A 10,854-nucleotide genomic window follows, 5' to 3' on the forward strand; every position below is an offset into this window, starting at 1 on the left:
AAAGAGGAAAATTTTTTTTCATATTTGGTTTGTCTATATTATATAAATATATATATATACAATTATATATATTATTATTTTTTTGGTTCTCTCTCGGTTTTTAGGGAGGGAGGAAAGTACCAAGTTGCATTGAGCTGTAATTAAGGAACATTCTGTATAATTTATGACACATTTCTATACTTGCAAAAATTATATCATTTTATGAATATAAGAGAGAAAATACCTTTTTATAAAATTCGAATTTCTGAGAAGTGCGTAACTGGTCTCTTTTCTGGTGTTTCAGTGAGACTGGTGGTTAGAAAGTCGAGACAGTCTGCGGGGATTCGGGGTAGACCTGGGCAAGGCGGGGAGATGGGAGTCTTGGGTGCGCCCTTCCCAGAGCCGGGTTCAGCTGAAGTGGGATGCGGGGCAAGGGCGGCGCGGGGAGGCAGAGCAGAGGCACCTGTATCTCCGTGGCTGAATGATTAGGACAGAGGCCTCATTCCCCCTCATTCAGCTGTCCCCTCCAGCCTGTCTCATGCCACCAACCTCAGCTTCACGTCAAAGAGCTGTTAAGTCTTACCAGGATTGTAGGAATTGTAGATGAGGTGGGTCAGATGTGTGCCTCCTCTAGGGAGGGAGAGGAGTGAGGCCCAGGGTCCAAGCAGAGCTAGGCTGCTGGGGATCAAGTTCAACACTCATGACCTCCAGCTGTCCTCTCTTCATTCCTCCAACCAGTCAGGACAACCCTTCCCTTTCTTCCCTCCCTCTACAGCCTGCAGGGAGGCTGTAGGCTGAGAGAGAAGGCTGCAAGAGAAGATCCAGGGGCACACAGCTTGATCTAGGGCCAGCCGAGAGGAGGGTTTGCAGTACACGCCAGCCTGGAGCTCTCCCCAACAGCAGACCCTTGTACAGCCCAGGCTGCCAGCTGCCCCAGGCTGGGCTGCCATGCCCCCCGTTCTGAGCTGTCTGGGGCTCACCTGTACCTCAGGTGCAGAGCCACCTCTCTGCTTCCAGACATTTCTTCTATGCCTGTATTTACATTTGTTCCGTCTCCTTAGAGTCTTGGCTGGGATTTTCCAGGTTCTCCCTTTCTCTGCTACAGCCATCACCTGACCAAATTCCTTCCCATGGAGTCCTCACTGAGAACTCAGGCACCCACCCAACTGTCGCCGTGGTCCTGGGCCTCCTCTCTGTGTGTGCCAAGCCTACCTGATGTCCCAGGTTTGTCCTTCCTTGGCCTCCCCCCCCCACCTTTTTTTTTTTTTTTTAAAGATTTATTTTATTTTTATTACCAAGTCAGATGTACTGAGAGGAGGAGAGAGAGAGAGGAAGTGGAGCTGCTGGGATTAGAACCAGCAGCCATATGGGATCAAGGCGAGGACCTTAGCCACTAGGCCACGCTGCCGAGCCCCACACCTTTTTTTAAAAATGTATTTATTTTACTTGAGTTACTGAGAGAAAGACACGACAGAGAGATGTCTTCCATCTGCTGGCTCACCCCCCAAAGGGCCACAACGGCCTGGGCTCAGTTGATCTAAAGCAGGGAGCCAGGAACTTCTTCCAGGTGTCCCACATGGGTTCATGATCCCAAGGACTTGAGCCATCCTCTGCTGCTTTCCCAGGCTGTGAGCAAGGAGCTAGGATTCAAACTGATGCCATACAGGATGCCAGTACCACAGGTGCGGAATTAGCCTACTACCCCACCACATTGGCTTCATCTTTGACCTCCTTTCTGAGGGCCTGCACCTCTCCTCACTATAATGCTACACTACAAATCACCCACTTCCTGCCATGTGGCCAGGACTGTCTCCGCCTCTGTTGTGTGTGTGTGGCCATCCACATCTTCCATTCTGCCACCTTACGCTGGTCCTCACAGCGCTGCCCTGGACACTTCTCTGGTGAGCTTTGCTCCCAGCCCAAGCCTCATGCTGCTTGCTCTGCCCAGGGCACTCACTCCAGTGCCGAGTCAGCCCACTGTCCGTCTGGGGTGAGCCATGTGCCGTGGGAGGGTCAAGAGGCTGCACACTGCAGGGTTTCCCTGCTCAGCACAGCTTTGCAAAACTGACAAGCTCTGGTCACTTCCTCACTCCTGTCCTTTAGTGCCGTTCCTCATTTCTCTCCTTCCCTATCCACAGCAGATGGTTCTGCCTCCTTGCCAGAAATGATGAAACAGCTGTGTCCTGAGTTGTGACTTCCCACCGAGGATGATGCAGGCAGGGTCACAGCAGCCATACCTGTGCCTCCAAAGACAGGCCCTTTAGATTGGGAGCCAAAACAGAATTTCCTCAACCCAAAGGGCTCTGTCAGAGAATGATGGTTGGGGGGAGGTGCGGTGCAGCATGCTGGCAGCTCCTGGAGTAAAAGGCAGGGGGATGCTAAGTGGTCCCAGGACCACTGCTCTCGGAACACCAGCCGCTGAGAGACTCCCTCCACCAGCCCTGGGGGTGAACTCTCCTTCTTGGCCCTGTTCTTTTATTGGAAAGACAGAGTTACAGAGAAAGAAGGAAAGAGGTCTTGCATTAGCTAAGTTTACTCCCCAGATGGCCGCAACAGCTGAGACTGGGCCAGGCTGAAACCAAGAGCCAAGAGCTTCTTCTGGGTGTCCAACCTGGGTGCAGGGGCCCAAGCACTTGAACCGTCTTCCACTGCTTTTGTGGGCACATTAGCAGGGAGCTGGACTGGACGTAGAGCAGCCAGGACTTGAATCAGCACCTATATAGGATGCTGGTGCCACAGGTAGAAGCTCCGCCCTGTTAAAACAAGCTGGGGGAGCTGGGCCTGGCGGCGTGGCCTGGTGGCTGAAGTCCTCGCCTTGGACGCGCCGGGATCCCATGTGTTCGCCGGTTCTAGTCCCGGCAGCTCTGCTTCCCATTCAGCTCCTTGCCTGTGGCCTGGGAAAGCAGTCGAGGACGGCCCGGTGCTTTGGAATCCTGCACCCACATGGGGGATGCAGCACCGGCCGTTGCGGCTCACTTGGGGAGTGAATCATCGGGTGGAGGATCTTCAAGAGAGGTGACGTGAAAGACTTCAGTGCTACACCTGGCAAGAGGTGGTCCCCACTCCAGGGAGAGACCCTGACCTCCCTGGAAGTTTCCCCATGCCAGCTTGCCAGGAGCTGTCCTGCTCAACACCAGCTGGGAAGGTGCAGCCCTCATCTCTCTCATCTCTGTTAGCTGTGAGAGGGAGGCATTTCCCAAACATCTCTCAGGGCCAAGGGCTTATTTAAAAAACAAAACAAAACACACACACAAAAATGAAGAGGTGTCTGCTTGTAGGAAGTGAGTGGCTTGGGGCCAGGCATTTTAGAACAGGGGTTCCCACACCTCTTGGGAAGTGGGCCTCTCTAGCCCCAATACATGGGCTTGAGTCCTGACTGATTCCAGCTCCCTGCTGCCCCCTACTACCGGGAGGCTGGAGCAGCTGGGTGCCTGCCATCCCCAGGGGATGAATTTGGGGATCCTGGCTGCAGCCTAGCCCAGTGTCAGCTGGACAGGGTATTTGGAAAATGATTCAGAGGATGGGATGGAAGATATATATAAGTCCTCCATTTATTTATTTTATTTGAAAAGTAGAGGTACAGAGAGGACAGACAGGGAGAGATTTTACATCGGCTTATCCACAGGACGAGAAGTGGAGCCGCTGGGATCCGAACTCTGTGCCTATATGGGATGATGGCTAAGACTTACCCTATCTATGCCACGGTGCCGGGGCTCATTTTTTTTCCTTAAGGTGAGTAGTGTTTGGACGGAGAATGGGGGAGCCCCCCTAGGGCAGGGAGAACTACAGGAGCTAGAGAGCAGGCCTGGGGACCCTGTGTCATCCCTGGGAGGGCACAGCAGGGACATGTATGGGCTCCATACCTTGATGAGGAGGCGTGGATGCATAGGTGCACTCAGGCATGAGCAGCAGGTGGGGAGGACAGCCAGCTCTCTTCGGCCTGCTCACAGCCGGCCCGCTGTCCCCAGCCCCTGTCATGTGTGATGCACACCCCTAGTAAGGGAAAGGCAGCACTTCTGCCCCAAGGCGGTGGCCAAGGGTCCACGGGGTTGTTGTGCACGAGAGCGCGCAAGCAGGATGCCTCTATCCTGTATGTGCAGGATGTGCTGGTGCAGGGTACAGTGGGGGAAGGTTGGTGGCTTTCTTCCCGGCACCTGCTGGGCTGGCGGGAAACACCAGAGGAGCGGCAGGAAGTGAGGGTCCAGGGAGAAACAAAGCTACAAAGAATACGGAAAGACTATACCGGAGAGCTCTGTGGCTGCAGCTTCCAGGGCTGCTACTGGCGTTCCCTGCACCCCAGGGAAGGGCCACAGACAGACCTTGACCCTGTCTTTTGGAATTAGTCCCGGGCATAGAGCCAGCTTGCAACGTTTCCCTGAGGTTTTTAGGGATTGCTCTGCTTCGGGTTCTCCTTTGAATGTCCAGTGGAACCTGAAGAGCAAAACTGCAGCACAGGCACTTTTGCATTATGTGGCCTGGCTTCCTGAATTCCTCAGCCGTCCCCTCCTATGACACTTGGGGCAGGCCTGCCCAGGATGGCTAAGGGTCAGAGAGCAAGTGGGCAGTGGAGGCCTGCGCACGGCATGCTGAAGTCTGGAAGAGGTTTGAGAAGAGGTCACAGACTGCGAAAGCAGGTTCTGTCATCCCTTGAGAGAGGCCTGCATAAGGACAGCTCTGAAATTATGTTTATTGTTTGTTTATAATTTTGAAAAAAATATGGAAAGCTGCACGAATTTGCATATCACTCTTGAGCAGAGGCCATGCTAATCTTTTCTGTATCATTCCAAATTTAGTCTATGTGCTGCAGAAGCAAGCACCTGAATTTATTTTTGTAAATGTATTCATTTATTTAAAAAGCAGAATTAAAGAGGGGGAGACAGAGAGAGAGAAAGATCTTCCAGCCTCTGGTTCACTCCCCCAAACGGCTACAAAGGCCAGAGCTGAGCTGATCCAAAGCCAGGAGCCAGGAGTCAGGAGTTTCTTTCCGGTCTCCCATTCGGGTACAGGGTCTAAACCCTTGGGTCATCCTTTGTGGATGTCCAGGTCACAAGCAGGAAGCTGGATGGGAAGTGGAGCAGCCAGGACTCCAGCACTCATCACGGGTAACAGCTCTAGCCGCCGAGCTACAGTAACAGCCCAGCTCTCAATGTAGAACTGTCCACCTCTGGCCTCCCAGCCCTCAGCCTATCTCCTTCCTATCCTTGTCCCCATTCTGCTGGGTTGGGGCCTGTGTCACCCAGGTGATAGTTCACGAACCCCAGTTCCATCTGCATCCCTGTGGAAGGGTCTGTTGCTCTTTATTTCTTTTTTTAAAGAATAATTTATTTTACTTGAAAGAATCACAGAGAAAGAGAGAGAAATCTTCATTCATCTGTATGTAATGCCAGCACCACAGGTGGAGGATTAGCCTGGTATGCCACTATGCTGGCCCTGGGTTTTCTCTTGGAAGGACACTTGAGGGGGGGGAGGGTTGCTGCTCAGGTCCTGGATGAGAACTTGGGGCTCTGTGGGTAGAAAAGGCAAGTCTAGGGTGGTGTAGCCAGTGAATGGCCAGCTGATGAGTTTTCAGTCTGATGGGCTGGTGCCTTCATAAATATGATGCAAAGAAGCCCTGGCAAACCACCCGCAGCTTGGCTGCAGCAGGAAAGTCAAATCAGGCTCGAAGTTTCCAAGTCTTCCTTGACGTCTCTACCTGGTTCTGTGGACTCGTGACAAACGTCTGGCCACACACTGGTCCTGTCCAGGAGGAGGTCAGGAGGTCATGTGGGCTCCAGGGTGGACCCCATTGGCTTATCTTTTTTTTTTTAAAGATTTATTTATTTATTTTATTACAAAGTCGGATATACAGAGAGGAGGAGAGACAGAGAGGACAATCCTCCGTCTGATGATTCACTCCCCAAGCGAGCCGCAACGGCCGGTGCTGCGCCGATCCGATGTCTTCTCATTTTTTCTGGAGGGGGCACAGCCAGGGAGGTCCCTCTTTGATGGTGGTGAGGAAGGTGTGGGCTCAAATGGATCCGCCTGACCAGTCGCCCATCTTGCTTCAACCTGGGAGTGGTGTGAGGGAGATAAGGGCGTTATGGGCCTATAGACGGTATGGAAGCTCTTGCATCTTTTACCACCAAGGCCAGCAGGGCCTGCCACAGATCATGACACTAGGTGTCCACTGGGCCCAGGGGCAAGAATAGGCAAGGGAATCCAAGGCAGAACACAGGTTCAGAAATAAGAAAACCTTGGGGCCAGTGCCATAGTGTGGTAGGTTATATCTCTGCCTGCAGCACCAATATGCCATATGGATGATGGTTCAAGTTCTGGCATCGGAGACTCCATTTCTAGTCTGGTTCCCTGATAATGCACCTGGGAGAACAGTAGACAAGAGCCCAAGTGCTTGGGACCTTGCACCCACGTGGGAGACATGGAAGAAGCTCCTGGCTCCTGGCTTCAGTCTGGCCATCGCAGCTATCTGGGGGGTGAACCAATACATGAAAGACCTCTCTCTCTTTCTGTCTGTACTGCAGCGCTGCTCCCTAATCCCCCACTTCTGTGTAATGCTGCCTTCCCAATAAAAATAAGTATTTTTAAAACATTATCTGTTTTTGTTGGAAAGGGAGATTTACAGAGAGGAGAGACAGAATAATCTTCTACCTGCTGGTTCAGTCCCTGAATAATTCAAAAGCAGGAGTCAAGAGCTTCTGCCCCATCTCCCATGTGGATGCAGGGTCCCGAGCTCATTGGCCATCCTGAACTGCTTTCCCTGGTCACAATTAGGGATCTGGATGGGAGGTGGGGCAGCCGGGACATGAACTGGTGCCCATATGGAATCCCAGTGGATACAAGGCGAGGATTAGCTGCTGAACCATTGCGTCAGGCCCTATTTATTTATATATTTTTAAAGATTTATTTATTTTTATTGGAAAGTCAGATTTACAGAGAGGAGGGGAGACAGAGAGGAAGATCATCCATCCAATGATTCACTCCTCAAGTGACTGCAACAGTCAGAGATGAACCAATCTGAAACAAGGAACCAGGAGCTTCTTCCAGGTCTCCCACGTGGGTGCAGGGTACCAAGGCTTTGGGCCATCCTTGACTGCTTTCCCAGGCCACAAGCAGGGAACTGGATGGGAAGTGGAGCTACCAGGATTAGAACTGGCGCCCATATGGGATCTGGGGCATGCAAGGCAAGGACTTTGGCTGCGAGGCTACCATGCCAGGCCCCTATTTATTTATTTTTTAAAAAATGAGTTATCCTTGATAGCCAAACCTGCTGGGAAGAAAAGGTATCATAAGATGAACAAGATGGATTTATAGATAAAAGAATCTCTTTTGGAACCAGTAGCCTCCTTGGAGAGCTGTCACCTGAGCAAACTCTAGTCTCTTAAGAAGCTTTTATTTTGAGCAGCTCATAGACACCAGTGAACACTTTTGTAAATCTAAAAGTAGCAAAACTCCTAGAACAAGAATTCCTAGAACAAAAACAAATGATGCTGTCGATGTACTGACTGCTTTGGGAATTTTTAGACATGAGTTGGAGGTAAAACTCAGGGGGAAAGGCTTAGTGTTGAATTGAATGAATGCATGACGACCTGATGACAAGATCAAAAGTGGAGAAAAAGATGTAGATGGATGCCAGTCTAGCACATGGCAGGAAAACTTCTGAGAGACTCTCAGCATTATAGCTTCTAAACTACATTTGTCGTCTTCCCCATCCCCCTCTGAAATGCAGAAATTATAGAATAAAATGGTAGGCAAGTGAGGTGTGTGTGATCAGACTGAGTGTGGAATATGCAGTGCCTTTGTTTGGTGTCAGGAAGTAGCTCAGGCTAAATGAGGTCATAGGGCAAGGTCTTGAGTTGATAGAAATCATGTCTTTATAAGACACCAGCTGCCCTCTCCCCCTTCACCTGTGCTCAGGAGAAAGGCGGAGCAGAGACAAACCAGCCTGGGACAACCAGGGTACCTGCAGCACAGGCCCAGCCCTGTGGCACCTGGGTCTGGCACTGCCAACCCCCAGAGCTGAGAAGTCACACTCCGTCTTTTGGCCAGCCAAGCCTGTGCTGGTCTATGATGGCATCAAGGCTGGTTCATACAGGCAAATTTTGTTGTTGTTCAGTTCTCTGGGAGTGGGTACCATGATGCAGCTTGTTCAGTCACCATCCCTTCCTGGAATGCTGGGGGTCTGAGTTCCGGGTCCTCCGCCTACAATGCAGCTTCCTGCTAATGTACCTGGGAAAGCAGGGGATGATGGCTCAAGTGCTTGTTCTCTTTCCACCCAATGGCAGGCGAGGATGGAGCTCCTGGCTCTTGGCTTTGGCGTGGCTGGCCCTTGGCTGTTGCAGCCTTGAGGGAAGTGACCTGTACTCATTCTCTTTTTTTGACCGCCTTTCAAATAAATTAATTAATTCAAAAGGAAAACCAGCTCTTCATTGTCATCTAGTTAATTACAGTGTGGAAGATATTGTTAGTGTAGTATTTGTTTATCCAAAACTTGGAGTTTGTTTTACTGGTTTACTCGTCGACTAAATGACTTGCACTGAAAACTTAGGAGAATGTAGATGGCTGTATTCCTCTAAATGACAAGGGCTACAACACTGTCTTTCTCAGAAGTTGCTGCAAGCGAGGGTGGGCATGTAGCCCAGTGGTCAGGACACACGTGGCCCACATCCAGGTGCCCGGTTTTGAATACCCTAGCTCTGCTCCTGATGTCAACGTCATGATGTTCACCCGGGGAGGGACCAGGTAATGGCTCCATGAGTTGGAGACCTGAACTGAGCGCCTGGCTCTGCCTTCAGCCCCAGCCTAGTCCCAGCTAACAGTGGCTGAAAGATCTCTCTCCTCTCAAATAAGTCAGGAAATATTTTGAAAAGTACCCTTGAGACTGGCTGGTGTTATGATGCAGCTGGATCCACCTCCACCCATGATGCCGGCTTTCCTTATGGGAGCCACTTGGAGTCCTGGCTGCTCTGCTTCTGATCCAGTGCCCTGCTAATGTACCTGGGAAAGCAATGGAAAATGGCCCAAGTGTCTGGGTCCCTGCACCCACTTGGGAGACCCAGAAGATGCTCCTGGGTGGGGCCTGCCCAATCCAGGACTTTTTGATCATCTGGGGAGCGAACCAGTAGATGGAAGATTTCTCTATTTCTCTCTCGATGTAAGTGTGCCCTTCAAATAAATAAATAGCTCTTAAAAAAAAAATCTAATTGTGCCTAGGTTACCTTGTACCCAGGCATTTGTTGGACTGCTGGGAGAAAAGCAGCCAGTAGCTGGCAGGTGTTCTGGGCCTGGATAATGCCAAATTGTGTTAATACCAACGTGCCAGCATAGTTGCCAATTCTAAATGATTGTGAGGAAGGTGAGGAACTCTGGGCTGGGGCATCCATCCCACCCCGACCTCCAGGCAGAGGTGGAGGGGCTGCAGATTGCTTGGGGAAGCAGGTCTGGGGATGAAATAAAGATTAGGAAGAAAGTACTGTTGTAACCACTTAAAAATACACAATTCAGTGGCACTCAGTATAGTCATAATGTTGCCAAGCAACAAATCAGCCCCACCTGTTCACTCCCAAGAAAACAAACAGCAGAAGCTGTGTCTACTGAGAAAGAGAATATGTACAAGGTGCCAATGTTCAGCAGCAGTGTGAGGATTTACAGAGTTAGGGTAAATAGGGCATGACGGGGTGGAGCTTGGTGATGGGTCTCCATGGGCACAGGGCACAGGGAGTGGAGATTCCCTGGGGCATGTGTGTATGTCCATCAGCTGCCATGCGCTCTGCGTGTTCAAGTACGGTTGCTGAAAGGTCATCAAAAGTGTGTGTCAAGAGTTTACAGTCAGCTCTAAGGTGAGTCATCCTGCACAGACCTCAGCCATAATTTTGATTGTACCTGATTCTACCTGGTTTTGTTAGGTGCTTGAGCTGTGGCACAACACATTAAGCTGCTGCCTGTGGTGCCAGCATCCCATATGGGCACTGATTCATGCTCTGGCTACTCCACTTTTAATGCAGCTCCTTGCTAATGTGTCTGGAAAGGCAGCAGAAGATGGCTCAAGTGCTTGGACTCCTGGACCCATGTGGGAGACCTGAAAGAAGCCCCGTCTCCTGACTTTAGACCCACCCAGCTATGGCCATTGTGGTTATCTGGGGAGTGAGCCAACAGATGGAAGATCTCTCTCTCTCTCTCTCTCTCTCTCTCTCTCTCTCTCCTCCTCCTCTGTAACTTTTCCTTTCAAACAAATAAATAAACCTTTAAAAAAATGAAGACAAAAATTGTTAGCAAAGACAACTATGCAACAGGCAGGTGAATAACTATTATGGGCTGTTAACGAACTTGTTACTGTCTATAGGAAGTTTGCTGTTAAGCAACATGGAGGACTCTATTGTCCATGATTTTAGTAAGTTGTTCTACCATACCACTGTCTGGTTTGTTACCTCAAACAGAAACTTCATACCTATAAAGATGTTTATTCCTTCCCTCCCCACCCAGACCTTGGTGGCCACTCATCTGCCAGCACCACCAGCTTTATCCACTATACCACAATGCCAGCCCCATAAATACACTTTAAGAAATAAAAATTAGCTTGTTTATTTGAAAGACGGGGTTAGAGAGGAGAGAGAGAGAGAGATCTTTCATGTGCTGGTTTACTCTCCAGATGGTTGCATTAGTCAGCTCTGGGTCAGATCAAAGCCAGGACACACAAACTTCAGCAGGGTCTCCGATGTAGGTGCTGGGGAACTAAGTTCCCGAGCCATTTTCTACTGCCTTCTTGGGTGCAAAAGCAGGAAGCTGGATTGGAAACAGGGTAAGTGGGACTTGATCCAGCACTCTGCCATGGGATGCCAGCATTGCAGGTGGCAGCCTACGCTGTTGCTTCACAAAGCCAGT

General features: G+C 50.5%; 1 non-coding gene across 1 annotated transcript; it reads right to left on the reverse strand.

The window, feature by feature from the left end:
* Positions 1-4,689: 4,689 nt before the first annotated feature.
* LOC118758669 (U6 spliceosomal RNA) lies at positions 4,690-4,796 on the reverse strand. Its single transcript, XR_004995770.2, has one exon. It is a non-coding gene; the product is annotated as a U6 spliceosomal RNA (small nuclear RNA).
* Between the last annotated feature and the right edge of the window lie 6,058 nt (positions 4,797-10,854).

The sequence above is a fragment of the Ochotona princeps genome, chromosome 2 (assembly GCF_030435755.1).
Source record: "Ochotona princeps isolate mOchPri1 chromosome 2, mOchPri1.hap1, whole genome shotgun sequence".
Lineage (NCBI taxonomy): Eukaryota > Metazoa > Chordata > Mammalia > Lagomorpha > Ochotonidae > Ochotona > Ochotona princeps.